This window comes from Pristiophorus japonicus, chromosome 13 (genome assembly GCF_044704955.1).
Source record: "Pristiophorus japonicus isolate sPriJap1 chromosome 13, sPriJap1.hap1, whole genome shotgun sequence".
NCBI classification, from domain to species: Eukaryota; Metazoa; Chordata; class Chondrichthyes; family Pristiophoridae; genus Pristiophorus; species Pristiophorus japonicus.
The window spans coordinates 3461343-3487298 of NC_091989.1; the positions used below are offsets into that span (position 1 = coordinate 3461343).

General features: G+C 46.7%; 1 pseudogene; it reads right to left on the reverse strand.

The window, feature by feature from the left end:
- Positions 1 to 1167: 1167 nt before the first annotated feature.
- Positions 1168 to 1406, reverse strand: LOC139279129 (U2 spliceosomal RNA; annotated as a pseudogene).
- Between the last annotated feature and the right edge of the window lie 24550 nt (positions 1407 to 25956).

The window sequence follows — 25956 nt, forward strand, 5'->3', positions numbered from 1 at the left end:
GCCACCAGTAGCACAGAGGAACGGTCCTGTGTTGGGGAAGACTGGGACGATTTTGTCAAGAGGTTTCAGCAAAGCTTCGTAACTAAAGACTGACTAGGGGATGCAGTGGCCAACAAGCGACGGGCTCATCTCCTGACCAGCTGCGGGCCAAAGACTTACGCGCTCATGAAGGACTTACTGGCACCCGAAAAGCCGTCGGACAAAACCTTTGAAGTGCTCAGCAAATTAATCGGGGAGCACCTCAAACCGGCGAGCAGCATACACATGGCCCGACACAGATTCTACACCCACCGACGTCGTGAAGGACAGAGCATACTGGACTTTGTAGCGGACCTCCGGCGTTTCGCCAGCCTCTAAGTTCACAGACGCCTGCAGGGGGGAGATGCTAAGGGACTTCTTCATCGAGGGTATCGGTCATGCGGGAATTTTTCACAAGTTAATTGAGACCAAGGACTTAACCTTGGAAGCGGCAGCGTTGTTAGCTCAAACTTTCATGGCGGAGGAGGAAGAGACGAAAATGATTTACGTGCACAACTCTGCCTCTCACGCGGCGATGGATCAGGGAGTCAATATCATAAATGCTACTCAGAGCCCCGCAGGCAGGCAGGGGCAGTCCGACATTTACCAGGCAGCAACAGACCCCAAAGCAGGACCTCAACAGAGACAATGGCAGGCTGAACAGATGTTCACGCCATCACAGTGGACAATGCGGTCTGGGATGGGGCCATTGACACCCACTAATAAGATACTTAAGAGCAGTCAAAGGGACAGTCAGCACAGAATTCCTGGCCATAGTCCCTTTGTCCCCAACAATGGAAACTTTAACTCATGCTGGGGAAAAACACTCAGCTAGATCTTGCAGATTCCAACGGTTTGTCTGCAGAAACTGCAATCTCAGTGGCCATTTAGCTCGAATGTGCAGAAAACCTGCAACCAGACTATTATATGAGGCAGATGGACCAGAAGAGGGTTCTGTGAGACAGGATGACTTTTGGGGCAAATCGATGGACGCCGAGGTTCAGCGGGTCCATGTGGCGAATATTCACAGTTTTTTTTTGAAATTCGTAGCCAATCGTTCCAATTCTTTGTCAAATCACAAACGCCAGAGGTCACCTTGGGCCCATTCAAGGATCACTCTGCGCCAATGCTCTTAGCCAAAAGGCCTAGAGCCACTGCACCGTTCCTGGAAGTACTGCAATACCAGGTTCGTGCCATGGAGGTGGATGGGTCAGGTCCCCCACACACCTCCGTGGAGGTGGATGGGTCAAGCCACCCCACCCACCTCCTGTTTCCAAAAAAGCAAGCATATACCTTCCTGATCCAGGGAGAACCACCCGGAGGTCATGGTGGCTACTCCCCTGTCAGGTCAGTTACGCATGATCTTAGCCAAAAGGCCGAGAAGCGATGACTCACAGTTCATACACCAAAACACCACCAATGATGATGAGGGTTTTGTTGAATGGTATCCCAGTACACATGGAGCTGGACACTGGGGCCAGCCAGTCACTCATGGGTGTTCAGCAATTTGAGAAGCTATGGCCACGCAAAGCCAGTAGACCCAAATTAGAACGTATTGAGACACAATTATGGACATACACCAAGGAAATCATTCCGCTGCTAGGCAGTGCAATGATGGCTGTCACACACAATGGGTTAGTGAACCGACTGCCACTCTGGATTGTCCCGGGCAATGGTCCCGCACTGTTGGGGAGGAGCTGGTTAGCTGAGATGAACTAAAAATGGGGGGATGTTCACGCAATGTCCTCGGTGGAGCGAAGTTCATGCTCACAAGTCCTACATCAATTCGAGTCACTATTCCAACCTGGCGTTGGGACTTTCAAAGGCACTAAAGTAGTGATACACATCACCCCGGACGTCAGGCCAGTGCACCACAAAGCCAGAGCGGTGCCCTTCGTGATGCGGGAAAAAATCGAGAGCGAATTGGAGCGGCTGTGGCGAGAGGGCATAATCAATGGGAGCCCCATTGTTCCCATTCTAAAAGCGGATGGCTCTGTCAGGATCTGTGGCGACTACAAGGCCACCATCAATCGGGTCTCCCAAGAGCAGAGGACCTCTTTGCCACGCTGGCAGGCGGCAAGCTGTTCACCAAGTTGGACCTCACTTCAGCCTATATGACCCAGGAACTGGCCGATGAATCCAAACTACTGACCACCATCACCACGCACAAGGGACTGTTTGTGTATAACAGGTGCCCATTTGGCATTCGATCAGCGGTCGCGATTTTTCAACGTAACATGGAAAGCCTGCTTAAATCCATTCCTGTAACGATCGTATTCCAGGACGACATCCTCATCATGGGTCGCGACACCGAGGAACACCTCCACAACCTGGAGGAGGTGCTACGCCGACTGGACCGGGTAGGCCTGCGACTCAAGAAGTCTAAATGCCTGTTCTTAGCTCCTGAGGTTGAGTTTCTGGGCAGGAGGGTTGCTACAGATGGGATTCGGCCCACCGAATCCAAAACAGGCGATTCGACGAGCACCCAGGCCCTGCAACACATCGGAGCTGCGTTCATTCCTGGGACTGTTGAACTATTTCGGGAACTTTCTGCCGAACTTGAGCATGTTGTTGGAGCCGCTACACGTGCTCCTGCGTAAGGGTTGTGATTGGTTTTGGGGGGACTGTCAGGAATGGGCTTTTAATCGGGCACGAAACCTACTTTGTTCAAACAAGTTGTTGACCCTGTACGACCCCTGTAAACGTTTAGTTCTGACATGTGATGCATCGTCCTATGGGGTTGGGTGCGTGTTGCAGCAGGGTAATGCTGAGAGTAAGCTACAACCTGTGGATTATGCCTCCAGGTCGCTCTCTAAAGCAGAACGGGGATATGGGATGGTCGAGAAGGAAGCGCTTGCCTGTGTCTATGGTGAAAAAAAAGTGAATTGGTCGGCGTTTGGAGATTGGAAAAGGGAAGCTGAGGAATGACACGAGAAGAGCCTAAGAGTTAGCAAGCAGTGTACTAGAGGGAGAAAGCAGGGGGATGAACGGGTAGAGCAGGTGAATCGCCCTCGACATAGCAAACATCCATCTGTTATGGTTGCTAAAGAAAGAGACAAAGGCACACTCACCAAGTGCTCCTAAGGGTTGGGAAAAAGATGAGGATGAGGAATGGGACGAGGATTGGACTCCCTACAGCCATCGACCACCGCCGTATGTTCCATCTCCGGGGGGCGCTCCAGGCCAACAAGGAGGAGACGATCCTCGGGCCAGAGCACAGGGAAATGGGGTAACACCCGCTCCCAACGATGCAGGTGCGGCTGCAGGAAAAATAGATCAGTCACAAGGGAATCAATACCATGACGGCCCTGCAGGTGGCACACGAAATCTTACCCGTGGACAAGGGCCCGGTACCCTGGAGCCATCATCATCTGCATACCAGTAAGACTTTTTCCCAGTCCACTCTCGGGGGGGGAGGGGGGGGGCTCCGGTCCCTATTTATCGACCATGGTCACCAAGTGAGTTGAGAATAATTGTGGAAGGATTGGCAGACCCCAAAACCAATATTGAAAAGGCCATAGACCAGTTAAAAGTGATCATCTTGTGCCACGAACCCAGTATATTAGATGGTCAAATCTTACTGAAAGCATGGTTAAAGGACATGAAATTTGCCGAACTTGAAATAAAATTCAAAAATTTTAAAACCCATCGAGAGGCTCCGGATGCAGATCCCAGCACGAAGCCAGGAGAGGGGTTCTGGGGAAGATGTTGGGAAGCCTTACATTCGGTGTTCCCAAGGAAAACGAATTGGTCCAAAATTATGGAAACTACACAAAGAAAGGAGGAGGATGTTGAGGATTATGTAGAGAGTGCGAAAGAGTATGAACCAATGTTCAGGCATGAAAATGGAGGAGGTAGAGGCTCCTATGATCAGCGCCGTGGTAAACGGGCTACGACCCGAACTCAGAGATCCCTTTAAACTAGTTTGTCTCGGATGGCGACAGGAATCGCTATCCAAGGTTGTATCTATGTTAAAGGACATACAAGAGCGAAATAGAGAATCTAAAAGCAAGGTCACCGTGTTTGTGGAACAAGCAGCTCCAACAACACCCACCCCGGTGACACCGTCCTACGCCCCCCCCCAGGGTAGAGGAAGAGGGCAAGACAGAAGAGGAAATTTCAGGGGAAGAGGGAGAGGAGGTGCAGGGTGGGAACAATATGATACCTGTCACAATTGTGGTCAGATTGGACACTGGGCTAGAAATTGCCGGGCAAAACAGCAACAACCAAATTATGATTGGATTCAACAGGCAGGTAATAGAGCACCCCCTCCCCCTCCAGGACCCAACCCGTATGTGACCCAAGTCCAGGTACATGCTAGACCTCAGACTCATTTCTCTGTTCAAGATCCATTTGGATCACAGAATCAAAAGCAATTCGGCCAACAACCAAATTGCCCGTATAATGATCAATGACGCCCGATCCCAGACCCGAGTGCTGCGAACAAACAGCTACCCGTCGTTTCGTTAAATGCCATAAGAGAAGCTGATAGTGACTTATGGATTCAAAAAAAAGAAAAGCTTTATTGAATGGAGAGAGACTTTTGTGAATGTCTGTCTTTGAATGAGAGTGCTTCTGTTTTCTTTTTCTTGTACCTGGAAACCTGTTTGGAAAGGTTGTGGAGCTGCCTGTTTGTTTTAGCTCCACCCACTTTTTCAAACAAAGTGAAGTTTTTTAACCCTTCATAGTGTTGTCCTGTATGTGGGAAGTTTAAGACATTTTAAGTTAGAAGCGCAGGTGTGGATTTATTCGGATGAGAAGTTACGGAACTAGGAAATGCACAAAGGATAGGTTTGTTGAGACATGGTCCCGGTGGTTAAAAGTTGTAATGCCTTTTTTTTAAAAAAAGCCTTTGTGGGTCTCTCGAGGTGTAGGCTGGGGGAGTACACTCTCATTGTCCTTGGTGTAAAATTTTGACGCGAAAGCTTCTAGCTCAGTAAGAGGATTTGCTTTTTTTGATAAAGAGTGGCAGTACAATAGTTGAATTGGGATTTTGAGATATTTCAGGTGATCTCCTTGATCAACATTTTGGGTGTATTGGAAAAATCTTGGGTTTGGAAGCCTTTTAATAAGATTAGAAAACAAGTACTTTACATTCTGTGATCTGTGAATCACTATAAGCATAAATGAGAAGTCCGTGTAACACACCGATTCTTCCAGTTCAGAAGCCCACACAAATGGAGGTTTGTCCAAGACCTACGAGCTGTGAATGAATCTACTATATTCTCACAATGCTTAAAGAAGGATTTGGAATGAAGTATCCCGGAATGCTTTCCAGAGTCTTAAGCAGTCCCTCACTTCAGCACCCGCCTTGGGATTACCAGATTACACTAAGCTATTCAACTTATTTGTGCATCACAAAATCGGGTTTTGCACAATCTGTTTTGACTCAGTTACATGGGGACAGGCAGCGACCGGTAGCGTATTTCAGTACCCAACTAGACCCAGTGGCACGCGGACTACCAGGATGTCTTCCTTCACTGGCAGCAGCTTATTATGCTATGCAACAGGCTCAGACAATAACTCTAAATCATCAGACCATTTTGTATATCCCACACTCTGTCGAGATTTTACTTACTAAATGTGCCACCCAACACCTAGCAAGAACCACTAAATATGAAGTTGAACTGTTATCAAATCCGAACCTTATAATTGCTCAGACCCGCCACCTACTATTAATGACGTGCTGACTTTTCAGACACAGGCCAGTACGGAGGTGGTGGTGACCTGGACGAAGGATCAATGTTATAAAAATCCAGAAGGAATATGGGTTCACCATGACGGCCGCGTGGTGGCGCCCAGATCCTTACTTCCATGGATTGCCCGATGTGTTCATACATTCACACATGCAGGCAAAGGGGGATTGGCAGATTATATTTTGGCAACTTGGTATGCACCAGGTATTTCGGCAATTGCAAAACAAATCTGTGAAAATTGTGTTACCTGTCAGACAATGAATCCGGGTAAGACGGAAAAAGTAGAATCTGCCTCCCACCCAAATCCAGTGGGGCCTTTTGTACATTTACAAATGGATTTTATTGAATTACCTATGTGTATGGGATTCAAGTATGTATTAGTTATTGTAGATGTGTTCTCTAGATAGATTGAAGCCTTTCCATGTAAAAAGGCCGATGCCACTACTGTTGCTAAATGTTTGTTAAAAGAAATCGCACCACGCTTCGGAATCCCTGCTAAGCTTTCTAGTGATAACGGGTCACATTTCATGGGAACTGTTATAAGAGAAATGTGTAAAGCTTTGCAGATTAATCAACGTTTTCATTGCAGTTATCATCCACAATCAGCTGGACTTGTTGAAAGATATAATGGAATGCTTAAAAATAAGCTGGCAAAATTATGCAATGACACTGGACTGAAATGGACAGAACTGTTGCCCTTAGCTTTGATGGTAATGCGATCTGCAACCAACAGAACAACAGGCCTGTCACCGCATGAGATAGTTATGGGACGTCCCCAATGACTACCTTTTACAGCACCATTTACTGCAAAACAAATGGACATCCACAAAATGGAGGAAAATATGTTGAATTATTGTATTGCACTAACCAAATGTATTTCCAGCTTTCATTCACAGGTAAAGGAAGCTCAAGTCAAGCCAGCGGAAGGGAAGTGTCATAACCTGGAGCCAGGGGAATTCGTTTACATCAAGATTTTTAAAAGAAAAAGCAGTCTACAGCCAAGATTCGAAGGACCATACCAGGTCTTGCTGGCGACCAATACTGCAATCAAGGTAAAGGAAAGACCAACATGGATCCATGCATCCCATTGCAAACGGGCACCCGACCAGGAGGAAGGGAAGAAGGAACCAGAGGAACAGAAAAAGGAAGACTGAATAAGGAACTGTATGGACTATGGGGACTGATAGTGCTGGGCTTAACAGGGTTTTACTTCGCATTATTGATTACACCAGGGGTACAGACCCGCCACCGAAGGGAATTGCACGTAAACGTATTTATGGCACTGAGTCATAAGTATGCTTAAGAAAGAAACTTGTCGAGTTGTTGGATATGTTCCCATGTACCTGTCCACTCCGAAGGGGGTATTCCCCTGAGATCTGTCCCCTTTAACGAATCAGAAATGGTAGAATGGTTGATAGTGCAAAATAGGACAAACCTAACCAAGGTGTCGGACACGAAGGAGCAAACAGAATGGAGGTCGGCAGGGTATAAACTTACAGCCTTCCAGGGATGGTACCAGCCCAATTATGATAATAACCATCAGCCTCCCTTCCGAAGCATTACTCCCAGAATAGGAAATCCTGAAGGTATAATATGCCTAGTGAGTAATGAGACTAAAGGACCAGAAATGGGACGCAGCAAGTGTTCCCAAATGACTAAATGGCAAGCCACAACTAATCCCACTGATGGGAGAAAGATAACAACCGTTGGCTGGACAATGGTCCATAACAAAGCCCCAGGTGAAGGGTGGGAAGGTGAGACCACTCGAGTATGGATGGCACGAAAGGACCAGGAGCTGACGCCCTATAATTGCACCTACTTTATTTGTGGCCATAAAGCCTACCCATGGTTACCAGCCAACTGGACAGGATCCTGTTACTTAGGATATGTGGTACCCTTTAGCAGATCAATAAAAACTCTAAGGGATGCCTATGGAAGTCATAGATTTAAACGGGATTTGACATGGCTAAACGGAATATTCAAGGTAATGGTGCCACCCTATGGAATAGCATCGACCGAATGGCAGTTATGGGAACTGGCTAACTTAGTCGAATCAGTAGCCAACGCAACTTGCCAAGCCTTTGAAGGGGTAAATGATTAAACGGTAGCTATTCGAACAGTGGCTCTCCAAAATCGTATGGCCTTAGATTATCTCCTAGCCAAGGAGGGAGGGACATGCGCATTAATAGGTGGAGAATGCTGTACGTGTATCCTGGATAAATCAGAAGAAATCGGCAGTCTAGCTGAATACATCAGGAACAAGGTAATAGAGTATAAACAGACAGTTGGCCAGGACGGTATCACCTTGTGGGGTTGGGCATCGGGATGGTTGGGATCCCTAGGGAAATCTGTGGTACAGGGTTTGATCATATTCCTGCTGATAGCCTTCGCCCTGTATCTATTATTTGTCGTCGTTAAGTGTTGCTGTGCCAGGGTGGGAGAAACTATGTTGCCTACCGAGACCACGGCTAGAGTTATGGTAGCAACAACTGCTGAAGGCTCTTGTGTGGAAATGGAAATGGAGAGACTGAACAAGATCAGAATGGATTGAGTTGTCCTTGTGAAAGACAAAATGGGGGAATGTGGAAATGTATTTTTATCTAAGCTGATACCATACGGTATTTGTGTGCCCTTTGCAATATATATATAACAAAATAGAGTCCTGGTCCTTCCAGAACTTTCTGTATAAAAGCAGTCAGCTTGTATAAACAGCTAAACCTGGTTTGAGATGGCTGATGGCCATCAGACAGCTAGGAGACAAGTCATGCTGAGACAAGTACCCCCCCCCCCCCATGGTGCTCTCCTATTGTCTATACGACAAGTTCCATGCCACCCCACCCTTTTCGAAGTACTCAAACCACCAGCCATTATCTTTTGTAGAGACCTCATCCATTTGAAGCAAACAGATAACTGACTAGGAAACTGAACAATCCTGACACAATGCAAGACAGGTAATAGCTCATTACCACATTCTCATGGAGTAATGGCCGGCTGGCCAACTAATAACCCTGACAAAAGGAAATATCTGGAAACCATGTCAGGACAAGGATGTAGTAATTAACTCTTTATCTGTATTCACTGACTGCGAGACAGAGCCAATACACAGGGAGAGGCCATAACTTGGGTTTTACTGTATAAATATCTTGTGAAACTGTACCATTGCGGAGGTGTTCACTTAGCCCTTGACTGAGTGTGACCTACCCCTTGCTAGCAAGTAAATTAAAGAAACTTCTGCCGGAGCTGAAAGTGTCGGAGTCATTCTTTTCGAAGGTCGAGATTTTGACATCTTGACCACAGGGGGTGAACTTGTGGGAGACACTCCTTACCTGATCACACAGGTATATAAAGGGAGGTCCCACGCAGGGTCATCATTTGTGGAGTCCTGTAATAAAGAGTCAAGGTCACAGAGTGGCCTTGTCCCTGGAATGTGTCTCGTGTGGTTTCATGCCGTAGAGTAAGGACTTTACAGATTGAGGGATAAATATTGGCCAGGACACCAGGGATAACTCTCCTGCTCTTCCTTGAAATTCGGTTCCAAAAGACTGTGCTTATCCATGATGGTCCATTCAGTAATTAACCGAGACACTGATGAGCCAAAATGCCCTCATCACTCAGAAACATGTCAAATCCATTCCTAAAGGCCTGTCTGTGCTTACCACGATAGTATGTTGCAGAAGGCAACAAATGTTTGAGAAAAGAAATACTTCTTGGCTTCTAATCTGACTCTTTGGACGACACTTACTGTTCTGCATCGAGGGTTGTTCCCCACACACAAAGCGCGAAATAAAGAACAGAGAGCAGAGAAGAGGTCTCTGTTGCTATACGTTGCTCAGAGATGCCCAGGGCTTCTCCTGGGAGTGTAAAATTCTCACATCCACAGCAAGTGCAAACACTGAAATATGGAAATGTGCTGGCAGTGATGATACGGAACTTCCCAGCTCATTTTGTTCATTTACACGGGGCGTTACACCTGCAGAAGTGAGCTTTAGTCCTTCAACCCAGCTCAGTGCAGCCTGGAGGATCGGAGCAGGGGCAACGTTGCTGACAGACAGAAGGCATGTCGTTCTTCCCTCCATCGGGCAAACAGGCAGAAGGTCAGGGCTGGAGGGCAGGTTTCTGGACCGTAGCCACAAAGAAAGGAAAGAAAGAAAGACTTGAATTTATATAGCACCTTTCACAACCACCGGACGTCTCAAAGCGCTTTACAGCCAATGAAGTACCTTTGAAGTACAGTGAAGATCTAAAGATGGTAACCATTACCGCAGCGGCTGCTGTATCACAATGTATATTCTGCTTATTTTATTTGTAGGTAACAGGTGCTCTTACATTCTTATGTGAGTTTGACCAGCAACAGTAGCTGGATCTCTGTCCCATTTCCAGGCACAAGGTTACGGCTTAGGGATAGGTCTGCATCTGGGCAATGTCGGACCACTGTAAGTGACCTGAAACCTGCAAACATGGGTGGCCTCAAAACATGTCAGGGAGAGCTCACTTTGAGCGCATTTCATTCATCTTGAGCAGGCTGGAGGGGCGGGGGGGGGGGAGCTTGGCGGAGGAGTAAGAGGGGGTGGGGAGAGCTCGGGAGGGAGGAGGATGGGGGTGGGGGAGCTGTGGAGGGGGGAAGGAGGAAGGGGTGGGCTCAGAGGAAGGGGGGGCGGGAGCTCGGGGGGGGGGGGGAGGAAGAAGGGGGGGCAGTGAAGAGGGAAAAAAAAAATCGACCCTTTTATTTCAGACATTCCCACTAATTTTAACTAAATGATCTTAAACCGCTTGAGCCAAAGAGTGGTTAGAATGTGGAACTTGCTCTCACAGAGTGGTTGAAGCGAATAGCACAGATGTCTTGAAAGGGAAGCTAGTGAAGTACATGAGGGAGAAAGGAATCGAAGAGTTTTCTGGGGGCGAGATGGTTAGGATGGGAGGAGTCTGGTTCGGACCCATTGGCTGAATGGCCTGTCTGTGCCGTACATTCGATGAAATCCTGACCCTCGAAACCTGCTCTCAAACGACGAGACCCCTCTATAGCTGTGCTCTGCCTTGTTGTGCACCCTCTCTCGACCCTCAGTATTGGTGGTGGTCCCATCATCCTGCTCAGCCTCAGCTGAATGTTAAAGATCCCAGGGCTCTATTCAAGGAAGAGCAGAGGGTTCTCCCGGCAACTTGTCAAATAATTCTCTCACAATCAACACCACCCTCAAAAATAAATGAGCTGGTCACCACTGTTTGTGGGATGTTACTGAGTGCAATGTATCCCAGTTTGCTGACCATACAAAGCCAGGTGGGACAGTAAGCTGTGCGGACACAAAGGGATGGATTTTCGGCGTTGCTGATTTCGGGGCGGTAATGGTGGTGGGGCGGTAAAGTTAGCGCCCGGGAACAGTTTGCGCCTCAGTCAGCTGGGCTCTGAGTGTGGGGCGGAGCGCTAAGGGAGACGTTACACGCCTCTCTCAGGGCGCTAGGCTGGCTGAGCATGGGATAATCCCGAGCTAAACAAACGGCCTCGGAGCGCCCCGAGAGAGGCCTGGGGGGAAAAAATAAAACCTGAAAAAAAAAAACACCTAAAACATTCCCAACAAATACCTCATGCCACCACAACATAAATCGCAAAAAAATAAATAAAAACCAATCTCACTTACCTGAGGTCAACATTGTAGTGTACGGAGGCACCTTTAGCAAATGACTCCACAAGGCACTGAAACTGTGTAGACCTGTAGTCCTTTATTTGTAGCTCCTCGAGTGAGGACACCAAGCTGGGAGCTCCTTTATACCCTTAGGTCTCCAGCAGCAGCACCCTCTGGTGTACAGGTAAGGTGTGTACAGTGTAAGGGTACATTCGTTGTTGCATAAAAGTGTTAAAGACATCACACAGTAAACAGGCATGCACATACAACAGACATTACTTACCTCGGTACAGCCGCTACAGCCCTGATTTCTACTTATGTGGTTCGGTGTCAAATTTTTAGTCGCATAATACTCCTGTGAAGCACCTTGGGATGTTTCACTACGTTAAAGGCGCTATATAAATACAAGTTGTTGGTGATGTTGATATGCAGATCGGGCGGGAAAGTGGAGTTGAGGTCAATGATCAGATCAGCCATGATCTTATTGAATGGCGGAGCAGGCTCGAGGGGCCGAATGGCCGACTCCGGCTCTTATGTTCTTGTTGAAGACTGACCATGCTTGCCTATATGATGAGGATCACAGTACGCCAAAAACAATTAACTGTGTGAAGCACTTTTAGCTGTTGTACTATAATAAGATATTCTATAATTGTATTTTTTCATTGTTAATTAACATTAACTAACATCCTGTGAATGAGTAAAGAAATAAACCTTGCCGGACAGGTTATGACTTTTCATTGGATCTTAGCTAGGCCCTCGAGTGGAATGATCGACATTGTTGGGCAAACCACCCAAAGAAGGAGAAAGTAATGCAGGGGGTTTTCACCGATCTACTTATACCCTGCCAGCTAATCATAGACGAGCACGGGCACCGAGGCCCCTGCATTTGGCATTACTCACCCACTAGACCACCGCTTTTCAAACTTTTCTGTGCAGGGGATTGGCTGTAAATATTAACATACTCCTGAACTGGTCTTAAGCTTCAGAAAGGCAGTGCATTGGCCAAATACGTTTTTTATTAATATACAGCATCGGAAATAATACACAAACACACCGCCAGGTCCAAAAGAAACACATCAATCTGATAAACTCAGGTACAGCTCCCCCCCCAATCCCCTGACCCCCGAAAACCATCCTGCCCACCCCACCCCCCCACCCCAATCCCTCGACCCCCGACACTCCTCCCCCCACCCCTCCCCAACCCCTGACACACCTCTCCACACACCCCAACCTCTCAACTCCTTCCCAACCCTCCCCAACACCCCCACCCACCCAAACTCCCCTTCCCCCAACCCGACCCCCAAAACCCCACCCCCACCATGACCCCTCCGACCCCGACCTCACCACCCCGACACCCCTCCCCACCCGAACCCCCCACCCCAACGCCCCTCCCACCTCCTCAACACCCAACACCCCTCCCCCCTCCCAATGTCCCGACCCCACTCCCCAACAGCCAACACCCCTCCCCCTGACCCTGACCCTGACCCACCATAACCCCCCTCCCCCCGACACCTCTCCCTTCCACCCTGAAACCCTTCCCCCTATCCCTCCCACCCACGACACCTCCCTCCCAAGATCCCATATGGTCTGCGGCTCCAGGAAAGGACCTGAGGAGATCAGCGGCGATGTGCAAGAAAATGAGAAAACCAATTGGGCAAACTATTAAGGGAGAATCTTGGAGACGCTGAAGAATTATGTCTGCAATAAAGAGTTCATCATTACTCATTCACTCTTAGTCATTTACTCTGGCTCCTTCTCACAGTGCCTTCTATCTGGGCTGCTCCCGTTTTACATTATCAGCGCAATAGAGTATACCGGTAAATCAAAGAAGTTATATTGTTGCAGTGCAAGGCGTTGATCAGGCCCCATCTGGAGCCCGCTTTGGTCACCTAATCATCGATGAATATCACTGTCCTTGGGTGGCTAATGAGATTAGGAACATGGGTGATGCTGAATATCAGCAATTTAAATTGTGAAGAATCTCGACCTTGTTTTCTGTGGAAAAGAGCCAGATTTTCTGTGGCGATGTAATTGAAATTTTTAAGATCATGACAGACTTGACGGAACAAGACTTAAATTATTCGCTGGGGTTAAAGTCCAAATACAATGGGATACAAGTTACAAAAACAGTAAGGAGCAAGGTGATGGGGGTGTTTTACCAACACCGGGTTAATGTTCCAGTTCTGCACTTGCAGTGAGAAGCCTGGTCTGTTGAAAGACTACACTGGGAAATCAGGGCATGCACTGCCAGTCACCAATGGGCAGAGATCATGCGCGGTGCACCCAGAAATTGCCGATGTGTAATGTCAGTGGGCAAAGGTCCTTGGCGGCAGTGAGGATTCAGAGAAATACTTCTTCTTAATCAATTCAACATATAATTAGACATGTTTGCAGAAAGAGCAGGGATCGAGAGTCAGAGGAGGAAATGGAGAAGTGGGTTTTCCACTGTCTAAAAAAACTCACTCTGTTTGTAGCAGAGTACATAGAAACATAGAAAATAGGTGCAGGAGTAGGCCATTCGGCCCTTCGAGCCTGCACCACCATTCAATAAGATCATGGCTGATCATTCCCTCAGTACCCCTTTCCTGCTTTCTCTCTATACCCCTTGATCCCTTTAGCCGTAAGGGCCATATCTAACTCCCTTTTGAATATAACCAATGAACTGGCATCAACAACTCTCTGCAGCAGGGAATTCCACAGGTTAACAGCTCTCTGAGTGAAGAAGTTTCTCCTCATCTCAGTCCTAAATGGCCTACCCCTTATCCTAAGACTGCGTCCCCTGGTTCTGGACTTCCCCAACATCGGGAACATTCTTCCCGCATCTAACCTGTCCAGTCCCGTCAGAATCTTATACATTTCTATGAGATTCCCACTCATCCTTCTAAACTCCAGTGAATAAAGGCCCAGTTGATCCAGTCTCTCCATATAGTAAAAAATATTAATATTTTTTTTTAAACGATCTCATGCCATCAAAATGGTAGAAGGTGTGGAATTGTGACAGATTCTTGCTCATTGATTTAATATAAAGCTACGAGGTAGTTATGTTTACTTCAAAGCCCAGAAATCGCAGTCGGCATGAAGTATTACATTGCTGGCAATTAAAGCAATAGAAAGAAAGAAGACTTGAAATTCTATAGCGCCTTTCACACGATCTCAGGACGTCCCAAAGCGCTTTACAGCCAATGAAGTATTTTTTGAAGTGTAGTCACTATTGTAATGTAGGGAACGCGGCAGCCAATTTGCGCACAGCAAACTCCCATACACAGCAATGTGATAGTGTCAGCTGTGGCTCAGTGGGTAGCACGTGCGACTCTGGGTCACAATGTTGTGGGTTCAAGTCCCACTCCAGGAACTTGAGCACAAAAATCTAGGCTGACACTCCAGTGCAGTGCTAAGGGGGTGCTGCACTGCCAGAGGTGCTGTCTTTCAGATGAGATGCTAATCCGAGGCCCCATCTGTCCTCTCAGGAGGATGTAAAAGATCCCACCGCACTATTTTGAAGGAGGGCAGGGGAGTTATCCCCGGTGTCCTGGCCAATATTTATCCCTCAATCAACATCACAAACAGGTTATCTGGGTCATTATCGCATTGCTGTGTGTGGGAGTTTGCTGTGCACAAATTGGCTGCCGCGTTTCCCACATTACAACAGTGACTACACTCCAAAAGTTCTGCATTGGCTGTAAAGCGCTTTGGAACGTCCGATGGTTGTGAAAGGCGCTATATAAATGCAAGTCTTTCTTTCTTTAGATAATGACTAGATAATCTGTTCTTGTTTGTTGTTTGAGGGATAACTATTTGCCGAGACACCGGAGATAACTTCCCTGCTCTTCTTCCAAATAGTGCCATGGGATCTTTTGCATCTATCTGAGAGGTCAGACAGGACCTCGTTTTAACTCATATGAAAGACGGCATCTCCGATAGTGCAGCACTCCCTCAGTATTGCCCCTCCGACAGTGCAGCGCTCCCTCAGTACTGCCCCTCCAACAGTGCGGCACTCCCTCAGCACTGCCCCTCCGACAGTGCGGCGCTCCCTCAGTACTGCCCCTCCGACAGTGCGGCGCTCCCTCAGTACTGCCCCTCCAACAGTGCGGCACTCCCTCAGTACTGCCCCTCCGACAGTGCGGCACTCCTGCAGCACTGCCCCTCCGACAGTGCGGCACTCCCGCAGCACTGCACTGGGAGTGTCAGGCTATATTCCTGTGCTCAAGTCTCTGGTGCAGGGCTTGAACCAACAACCTTCTGACTCAGAGCCAACGGTGCTGCCCACTGAGCTGTGGCCAATAATGTTGAGAATTTGTCAGGACATACAACTGCCACCCGGTTACTTCCGCCCTGGAACGTCCTGGACAAGAGCTGCACCCATGGCATGTGGTAAGCTGCTTGATTCATGAATAATTGGTGATTACAGGGGAAACGCAACAAATTTCAACTTCAAATATTGCACATGTGATGCAATGGGCTATAAGGTAGTCCCAAGTGTGCTTGTCATGTGTCAGTGTGTAACAGTGCGTGAGGGAACAATTTGTGACATCCAGGCTTCATCAAGGTTCTAATGCCGAATTTTAACGTGGATAATTTCTTCAGGTTTGCAAACTGCCTCCCTCATTTCCTATCACTTTTCCTGGCTAATTGACACAACTGTTCCTGGGAACTGTTACCTCCTCCAAAGAACTTTCGGTCATTTAAAGATTGGATAAGCTGGGGTTGTTTTCTTTGGAACAGAGGAGGCTGAGAGGAGACCTGATTGAGATGTATAAAATTATGAGGGGCCGGGATATAGTGGATAGGAAGGACCTATTTCCCTTAGCAGAGGGGTCAACAACCAGGGGACATAGATTTAAAGTAATTGGTAGGAGGTTTAGAGAGGATTGAAAGGGATCTTTTTTCACCCAGAGGGTGGTGGGGGTCTGGAACTCACGGCCTGAAAGGGTGGTAGAGGCAGAAACCCTCACACATTTAAAAAGTACCTGGATGTGCACCTGAAGTGCCGTAACCTACAGGGCTACGACCGAGAGCTGGAAAGTGGGATTAGGCTGGGTAGCTCTTGGTCGGCCGGCACTGATACGATGGGCCGAATGGCCTCCTTCCGTGCTGTATATTTCTATGATTGCTACGACTCCCCTTTAGGGAGATTATCCTGGAGTCTGCCTATTCAGGCTCAGTGGCGTCGATCCTGCCAGCAGTCAGCGCGTCCCTCTTTCACTGAAGTTGCCTCACGCTGCTAGGTATCTATTTGTACAATCACAGACCCTGCTGCCACAACATAATCCATGGAAAATCCACTCCTCAGCAACCTGCAGTCAATCCCTAAATAATTGCTCGGCTTATAGGTCCGATTGTTCGCACATTATGCTGTATAATATGACAGATTAGCCTAGATTTTACCGATAGGCATTAGGTTAACTCTAGATGTAAATTAAAGGTATTGTGGACTGAGTTAAAGTAACATTGATCAGAAAACCTGAGTTATTCGGTACAGAAAGAAAGACTTGCATTTATATAGCGCCTTTCACGAACAGTGGATGCCTCAAAGCGCTTTACAGCCAATGCGGTACTTTTGGAGTGTAATGTGGGAAAGTTGATATTCCAGTCCAGTTATTTATTGAACACAATTTCAGTTAATTGCTGCTGTACTCTCTCGAGGCTGTTTGACAACACAGAGCGGCAATGGACACACAGAGCATCATGGAAATTGCTGATGGTGTAATTTAACTGGCATACGCGTTAAAATCCAATCATGAGGTCCTTAATGCACTTGAGTATCTTGAAGGGTTTTGAATGGTTTAATCGCCGATGTCGGTGGATTTGGGGAGAACAGCTGTTGTGAAGTCAGCGGGAGTCTGACGTGTGAGCAACAGATACCATCTGGCTCTTGTCATTTCCAGCACAGCAGTCCGCCCAGCGATACAATGCTGTCCCTTCCTGCCACTGCAGTGCCTGCATATAATACTGATTAAATGGAGGAAGCCAAGCTGTTAGGGGTCTGTGCAAAATATCCTATCATGTGACTCCTGACCTGAAGACCCCTAGTGCAAGAATATTTGCATCAAAAATGGATTTTGAACATGCTACAGATGTGGTGATTCCATTCTTTTAACTACCACCGTTGCATATCGTCAGATGAATAACATTTTCCTCTTGACGCAAAGTGAAGGTTCAGATGTAAACGGTTAAAGGGCAGCACTCTCCTGGTAAAGAAGGCTTGCATTTCTATAGCACCTTTCACGACCATCGGATGTCTCAAAGTGCTTTACAGCCAATGAAGTATTTTTGAAGTGAATATGGGAAACGTGGCAGCCAATTTGTGCACAGCAAGCTCCCACAAACAGCAATGTGATAATGACCAGATAATGTGTTTTAGTGATGTTGATTGAGGGATAAATATCGGCCAGGACACCGGGGATAACTCCCCCGCTCTTCTTCGAAATAGTGCCATGGGATCTTTTACACTCTGAGGCGAGTGTGCTGCCCACTGAGCCACAACTGAGAAACTCTGTGGGTAGCACACTCGCTTCAGAGTCAAAAGGTTGTGGGTTCAAGTTCCACTCCAGGGACTTGAGCACAAAAATGGTGAGGATATTACTTTACAAAGTTTATTTTATTTTTCAGCTTTACAACTGCGAGGAGGAAATTCAATTTGGATTTAGTAACACAACCATGTTACTGATCATTCCCAAAAGCAAAATGGAAAATCTAGTTTTGGCAGCTACTCACTAACTTCAGAAGGAATGTACTAGAATGGCCAGACCCGGGGGGTGGTGGGGGGGGGGTTCATAATATTGGTTAAAGAAACAATTACAGCTGTGAGGAGGGATGATATGTTAGCAGGATCATCAAATGAGGCCATATGGGTTGAACTGAAGAACAAAAAAGGGGCGATCACACTGCTGGGAGTGCACTATAGACCCCAAACAGTCAGAGGGAGATAGAAGAGCAAATATGTGGGCAAATCTCTGAAGCACAAAAACAATAGGGCAGTAGGGGATTTCAACTACCCTAATATTAACTGGGATGGAATCAGTGTAAAAAGTATCGAGGGTGCAGAATTATTCTTTTAGCCAGTATGTAGCAAGCCCAACAAGAGAGGGGACGGTTCTGGACTTAGTTTTAGGCAATGAAGCTGGGCAGGTGGAAGGGGTATCAGTGGGAGAGCATTTTGGTGATAAAGGACAAAGATAGACCAGGAGTAAAGTTCTCGATTGGGGAAAGGCCAATTTTACTAAGCTGAGATGTGGTTTAGCAAAAGTGGACTGGAAACAGCTACTTGAAGGTAAGTCAGTGTCAGAGCAGTGGGAGGCATTCAAGGAGGAGATCCTGAGGGTACAGAGCAAGTATGTTCTCACCAAGAAAAATGGTGGGACTCCCAAATCTAGAGCCCCTGGGATGTCAAGGGACATACAGGGTAGGATAAGGCACAAAAGGGAAGATTACGTCAGATGCCGAGTTCTCAACACTGCAGAAACTCTAGATAATACAAAAAGTACAGGGTGAATTTAAAACGGAAATTAGGAAAGCAAAGAGAGAGGATGAAAAAATATTGGCAAGTAAAGTCAAGGAAAACCCAAAGATGTTTTCTAAATGCATAAGGAGCAAGAGGATGACTAAAGAAAGAGTAGGGCCTATTAGAGACCATAAAGGTAACTTGTGTGTGGAGGCGGAGGACGTGGATATGGTTCTTACAAACTACTTTGCGTCTATCGTCACAAAGGAGAGGGACAATGCAGACATTATAGTTAAGGAGGAGGAGTGTGAAATATTAGATGAGATAAACAGTGAGAGAGGAAATATTAAGGGGTTTAGCATCTTTGAAAGTAGATAAATCACCAGGTCCGGTTGAAATGTATCCCAGCCCAGGCTGTTAAGAGAAGCAAGGGAGGAAATAGCAGAGGTTCTGACCATAATTTTCCAATCCTCTCTGGCGACAGATGTGGTGCCAGAGGACTGGAGGACTGTTGAAGTTGTACAGTTGTTACAACAACAACAACTTGTATTTAAATAGCGCCTTTAATGTAATAAAATGATCCATGGTGCTTCACAGGAGACAGGAGAGAAAAAATTTGACACTTGGCTGCATAAGGAGAAATTAGGGCAGGTGACCAAAAGCTTGGTTAAAGAAGTAGATTTTAAGGAGCATCTTAAAGGAGAAAAGAGAGGTGGGGCGGGGGGGGGGGGAAAGAGAGGTTTAGGGAGGGAGTTCCAGAGCTTGGGGCCCAGGCAACAGAAGACACAGCCACTGATGGTGGAGCGTTTATAATCAGGGATGCTCAAAAGGGCAGAATTAGAGGAGCGCAGACATCTCGGGGGGGGGGGGGGGGCAGAGGCGGGGGGGTTGTGGGGCTGGAGGAAATTACAGAGATAGGGAGGGGCGAGGCCATGGGAGGATTTGAAAACGAATGAAAATTTTAAAATCGAGGCATTGCTTGACTGGGAGCCAATGTCGGTCAGTAAGCACAGAGGGTGGTGAGTGAGCGGGACTCGGTGCGAGTTAGGACACGGGGCAGCGAGCACAGGGTGGTGGGTGAGCGGGACTCGGTGCGAGTTAGGACACGGGGCAGCGAGCACAGGGTGGTGAGTGAGCGGGACTCGGTGCGAGTTAGGACACGGGGCAGCAAGCACAGAGTGGTGGGTGAGCAGGACTCGGTGCGAGTTAGGACACGGGGCAGCGAGCACAGAGTGGTGGGTGAGCGGGACTCGGTGTGAGTTGGGACACAGTACTGAGCCATGGAGACCCAAGGACAATCTCAGGCTTAAATGAGCTAATTAATAATTTGAACAGAGGTGCCATTGCAAATTGAGCTGTGCTGATATCAGAATTTATTTCATTGCATTTATGGGGAATAAATAACATAACCAGATTTTGTTATCTACAACAGATGTGGGGGAGATTTTAATCCCATCTGACTAGTGGAAACAGGGCCGTAATGGAATTAACATAGGAACAGGAGGAGACCATTCAGCCCTTTGAACCTGCTCTGTCATTCAATTAGATGGAACTAATATAAAACACTAGTTAGGTCGCAGCTAGAGTACTGCATGCAGTTCTGGTCACCACATTACAGGAAAGATGTGATTGCACTAGAGAGAGTACAGAGGAGATTTACGAGGATGTTGCCGGGACTGGAGAATTTTAGCTATGATGAAAGATTGGATAGGCTGGGGTTGTTTTCTTTGGAACAGAGGAGGCTGAGGGGAGACCTGATTGAGGTGTATAAAATTATGAGGGGCTTAGATAGAGTGGATAGGAAGGACCTGTTTCCCTTAGCAGAGGGGTCAATAACCAGGGGGCATAGATTTAAAATAATTGGTAGGAGATTTAGAGGGGGTGTGAGGGGAAAGGTTTTCACCCAGAGGGCGGTGGGGGTCTGGAACTCACTGCCTGAAGGGGTGGTAGAGGCAGAAACCCTCACACATTTAAAAAGTATTTGGATATGCGCTTAAAATACTGTAACCTACAGGGCTATGGACCCAGAGCTGGAAAGTGGGATTAGGCTGGGTAGCTCTTTGTCAGCTGGTGCGGACACGATACAGTAAATTTCTATGATTCTATGAGATCTTGGCTGAACTGCACCTCAACTCCATTTATCCGCCCTAGCTCCCTATCCCTGGATAACCTTACCCAACAAAAATCTATCGATCTCAGTCTTAAAGGCTCCAATTCTCCCAATTTGGAGCATTCCAGATGTTAACAACCCTTTGTGTGAAAGCGCTATAATGGTGCACTCCGTCCACTCAGCAATCATCTTTCCCAGGTGTTCTGCTGAGCGTTCGAGACACCCAGCAATCTAAGGTGTATGCCGTGTGTAGATGCCATTCTAATTGTTTACTGGGACGAGCATCCACCGAGAACGCTGGGTCAGGAGGTCCTCTCGGCATACACAGTCCGCCCTCGATATGTTAATGAGCTGGAGCCCCTGGAGATCGACTGGGCCTCCCGTTGGCTTCACCAGGCACACTCCGACAGTTAGCCACCCGCCGGTTAAAGTCCACCCTGTGATAACCTGCCACGGAATGTGATTTATATCTGAAACAAGAGCAGAAAATGCTGGAGAGAGTCAGCAGGTCGGACAGCGACTGTGGAGAGAGAAACAGAGTTAATGTAGATTTCTATGTTTCTATGTTAACGTTTCAGGTCGATGACTTTTCCCCAATATCCGACGAAATTAAAACTCGTCCGGATCTGAAGAAGAAAATATCTGACGTACAGAATGAGAACTCATTCTTTCCAATTTCATTTTATATAAGAAATTCTAATCGCAATAGAACTGATATAACTGGTATTTTGAAAAAATAATTTGGAGGTAGGTGTTGAATACAACAACAACAACAACTTGCCGGCAAATGGTTTGCATCTGGTTCCACAAAATTCATCAGCTGGACCCTGAGTGTGGGGCGGGGTGCTAAGGGAGGGTTTACACATCCCTCTCAGGGCGCTAGGCTGGCCAAGCATGGGACAATCCCGAGCTAAACAGCCGGCCTGGGAGCGTCCTGAGAGAGGCCTTGGGGGGGGGAGCGGAGTGGGGCAGGGAACCTGGAACAAAAACACCAAAAAACATTCCCAATACACAGCCCATGACACAACAACACAACATAAATCACAAAAAACCAACCACACTTACCCGAGGTGGACATTACTGACCGCACTGCAGCCGCTACAGGTCGGACCGCCCGCTTTCACAGGCGTTACCAGCAGGGGGCGCTCTACAGAGCACTACGGATCGGGGCAGCAGCCAAAAATCGAGCCGTTGTCGCAACCAGGGGCGTTGCATACTAGCTCGCCTCTTCCCCGCCCCGCCAATACCGGCACCGAATGTCCCAGCGGGGTGCTTACCGCTGCCATTGCCGCTCCTCCGGGGGTGGCAGAAGACGGAAAATTCGGTCCTAGGTTCTTTAATCCTGTTCTCTGCCTCCGTAAACTTCTCCAGCTTTCCACCTCTCTCTCCAACAACAACAACTTGTATTTATATAGCGCCTTTAACATAGTAAAACATCCCAAGGCAGGAGGGTTATCAAACAAAATTTGACACCAAGCCACATAAGGAGATATTAGGGCAGGTGATCAAAAGCTTGGTCAAGGAGGGAGGTTTTAAGGAGCGGCTTAAAAGGAGGAACCAACACAGTGTATCCTGTCGTGCTACTCAAGATTAAACATGACATGGTACTCCCATGGTTAGGTGTTACTCGTAGACTACACAGCACTCGTCTACCTTGATTTCCCTGTTTAAATACATCTGAGAATTCACCAGAAGCAGAATCGAAACAAATTGTAAATTAAATCAATTTGCTCTGTGCTTATAAGATTACTTACTGCTACACTCTCTCATTTTTTCAATCTTTCTCTATTGCATTGCAACCATTCTCTGTTCCATTGATGGCTTCCTCTACAGAATTAAACCTATGACTGCATTGCTCCTCAGTCAAATGCAAGAATTTACACGGACAAGCAAATGCCCTTCCTGTTTGACATCTTGTCGATGTCCGACAGCTTGACACAAATCAGGAGAGATCCATAAGATCTGTTTTATATTCATTAATTGCTTCCAAAGACTCCATGGAAGAATAGTTCTGACAATGCTTCCTCTGAAACCGTGGTCTCAGGATGTGAAGTCCGCCACGAATTGTAAGATATGCGGAATTACCCCTCACCCCGTCCAACAGTTCGACTCATTTAACAGACTACTCGAAACGAAGATTTCAGGAATAAGTTCTCTTTACTTAAAAATCAACAGGAGATTATAAGTAAGCATCTAATAGTACCGTTGCACACAATAATCCAGGATTACCAATAAGCTACATAGATCTATTCCTTTATTTAAAGCTCAAGCAATCATAAGCAAAATCTCACACATACACCAGCGAGTGGCTGGTTCGGCGGTGACTAGATGTGGCTCTTTAACTGGCAACTGACCAAGTTGCCCCCCGACTGCAGCAGTCCCGGGTGTCTTTTCGCAGCACTTTTATACCCGCAAAGCTGGGCAGTCCCTTAGTGTGTAGGTGTCTCATTCAGTAGGAGTAATGACCGTAGTTCTTCTCTTTATCAATCAACTAGACAGCTAGTCAGTGAGCCCCAAAATTAGAGACTTCATGTCTTCAAAGCCCTCAAGAACTGAAGTCCTGCTATCTTATTTATCTGTGATTAATGCCCTCCAGCCACAACCATTTGTTCTGTTTTCCTTATCTGTGAGAAACAGCTCACAGTGTTCAGCAGTTTTATTTTGCATTTGTTCAGCAGAAAGTCCTGGTGGCCTCGCAAGGCAAGATGGTACATAAAATTTGGTCAACTTCAAGCAAACTTTTAGAAAATCTTACAGAATCTTACAACTGAATACAGCTTTCCACTGAGATATCATGCCAGCCTATTTATATATATATACTTAGCACAAAGCAAGTCGCCTTCTACGTCACATGGTAAAGAAATAAGGATGGTGCGATACTGTTATGGCACAAATACGCTGAACACAGCGTAAGTCAGAGGATGTGCTGTTATATGTGAGCATTATATGACGTTAAATATATAGGCTGGAAATTAGGTTGAGGGTTTTTGGAGGCGGTAATGTTGGGCGGTGGATAAATTTAGCGTGGGAAATGGTTTGCGTTAGCAGCCACAAAGTTCAGCAGCTGCAGCCTGAGAGTGGGGGCGGAGCGCGAAGGGAGGTGTTCCACACTTCTCTCAGGGCGCGAGGCTGGGTGAGTAACTGAATATCCCGAGCTAAAGAACTGGCCTCGGAGCGCCCACAGAGAGGCCTACCTGCAAACAATAAGTTGGAAAAAAAATACAATCGCACTTCCCTCCTGCAGTCATTCTTTCCCTCACCACTGATGGAACAGCTCTGATTTATATATATATATATATAAATAACTTTGTTTAATAACCTAGCCTCCTTTTCCCAGTTTTCCACTGGACTGACACTTAATGAATTTACAGTAATCCCAAGTATGAAACTTCTCCATGATAACATTTTTTAAAATAGGATGAATTATGGGCTGGAAATTCACTGGGTTATCGACCCTCGCGAGGGGAAACTGCAGGGACGCTAAAGGGTTTGCAGCCGCGAGCACCGGCATTCACGCCGCTCGGCAAATTCAGTGTGCACCGGCGACGCTGAGGAGTATTGCCCGGGAGCACCACGCCAATGTGCAATGCCCCCGGTATCGTCCTGCTTTAAAAATTGGTTTTGCGCTGACCCTGTAGCGCCCCCTAGTGACCCTGCCAAAGAAAGCTGGCGGTCAGAGCTGTCTCAGCAGTGGTGAGGGAAAGAATGACTGCAGGAGGGAAGTGTGATTGTATTTTTTTTCTTTTTGCGATTTAAGATTATTTGGGGTGAATAATATATAGGGCATATTTTTTGTATTTTTTTTTCCAACTTGTTGTTTGCAGGGAGGCCTCTCTGTGGGCGCTCCGAGGCCAGTTCTTTAGCTCGGGATATTCAGTTACTCACCCAGCCTCGCGCCCTGAGAGAAGTGTGGAACGCCTCCCTTCGCGCTCCGTCCCCACTCTCAGGCTGCAGCTGCTGAACTTTGTGGCTGCTAACGCAAACCATTTCCCAGCGCTAAATTTATCCACCGCCCAACATTACCGCCTCCAAAAACCCTCAACCTAATTTCCAGCCTATACATTTAACGTCATATAATGCTCACATATAACAGCACATCCTCTGACTTACGCTGTGTTCAGTGTATTTGTGCCATAACAGTATCGCACCATCCTTATTTCTTTAGCATGTGACGTAGAAGGCGACTTGCTTTGTGCTAAGTAATTAACAAAATATATAAAAGGCAGTTCACATTTATATTACCCATATTACTGTCCCTTTAATTAAATTCATCATTCAATATAGTTTGCAACATTTCAATATTTTAAAAAGCACTTTGGGGCTGTCCTGAAGTCATGAAAAGCACAATATAAATGCAAGTCTGTCTATTGATCTATCTTTCTTTTCTATCCCTTTCTTTTTTCCTTTCCTTTCCTTTTCTTTTTCTTTCCTGCCAAACTCTTCACGCTGATGTTGTTCTTCAGGAAAACCCTGACCAATTCACCCTCTCCCAACAGGGGAGCTAAGACCAGTTGTAGCACACATTCCATTGTCCGATCTGTGATAAGCCAAGTCGGCACAGTTTTGGGATCAACACTTGATGTTCCCGATTTGTGTGGTTCCGCTATTCACTGGATAAATGTCAAGCCAAATGGGCGCCTTTTAGATTTGTTTTTCTTAAACTATGCACATGACTCTAATCCAAATATTTCTGCAAAGTTTATTCAAAACAATTAACTTTCTTATTGCTTGACTTGTAAAATTCTATCAAAATACATGCATTCAAATTGCTGGCCAATCCATTTTCAACAGTAATTGATTCAGTTTGTCATCAAGTATGTTTCACAGTGCATCCCTGTAAAAGTGCTCCAAATAATATTAATAGGGAGCTTATTCATGGAGACCTCTGCATTAAAGTGCATTGCTGTGTTTGGGGCCTGATCAAAGTAAGACAGGTTATACAGACATCATTTAAAATTCAATAAGCATTTACCATTATTGTGACATCAGTAGTTCCATTAGATTATGTTCAAGCGCTTCTCAGGGGAAGGTTTTATGGACCCTGTTAATGTAACACGCCTGGGTCATTTGTTT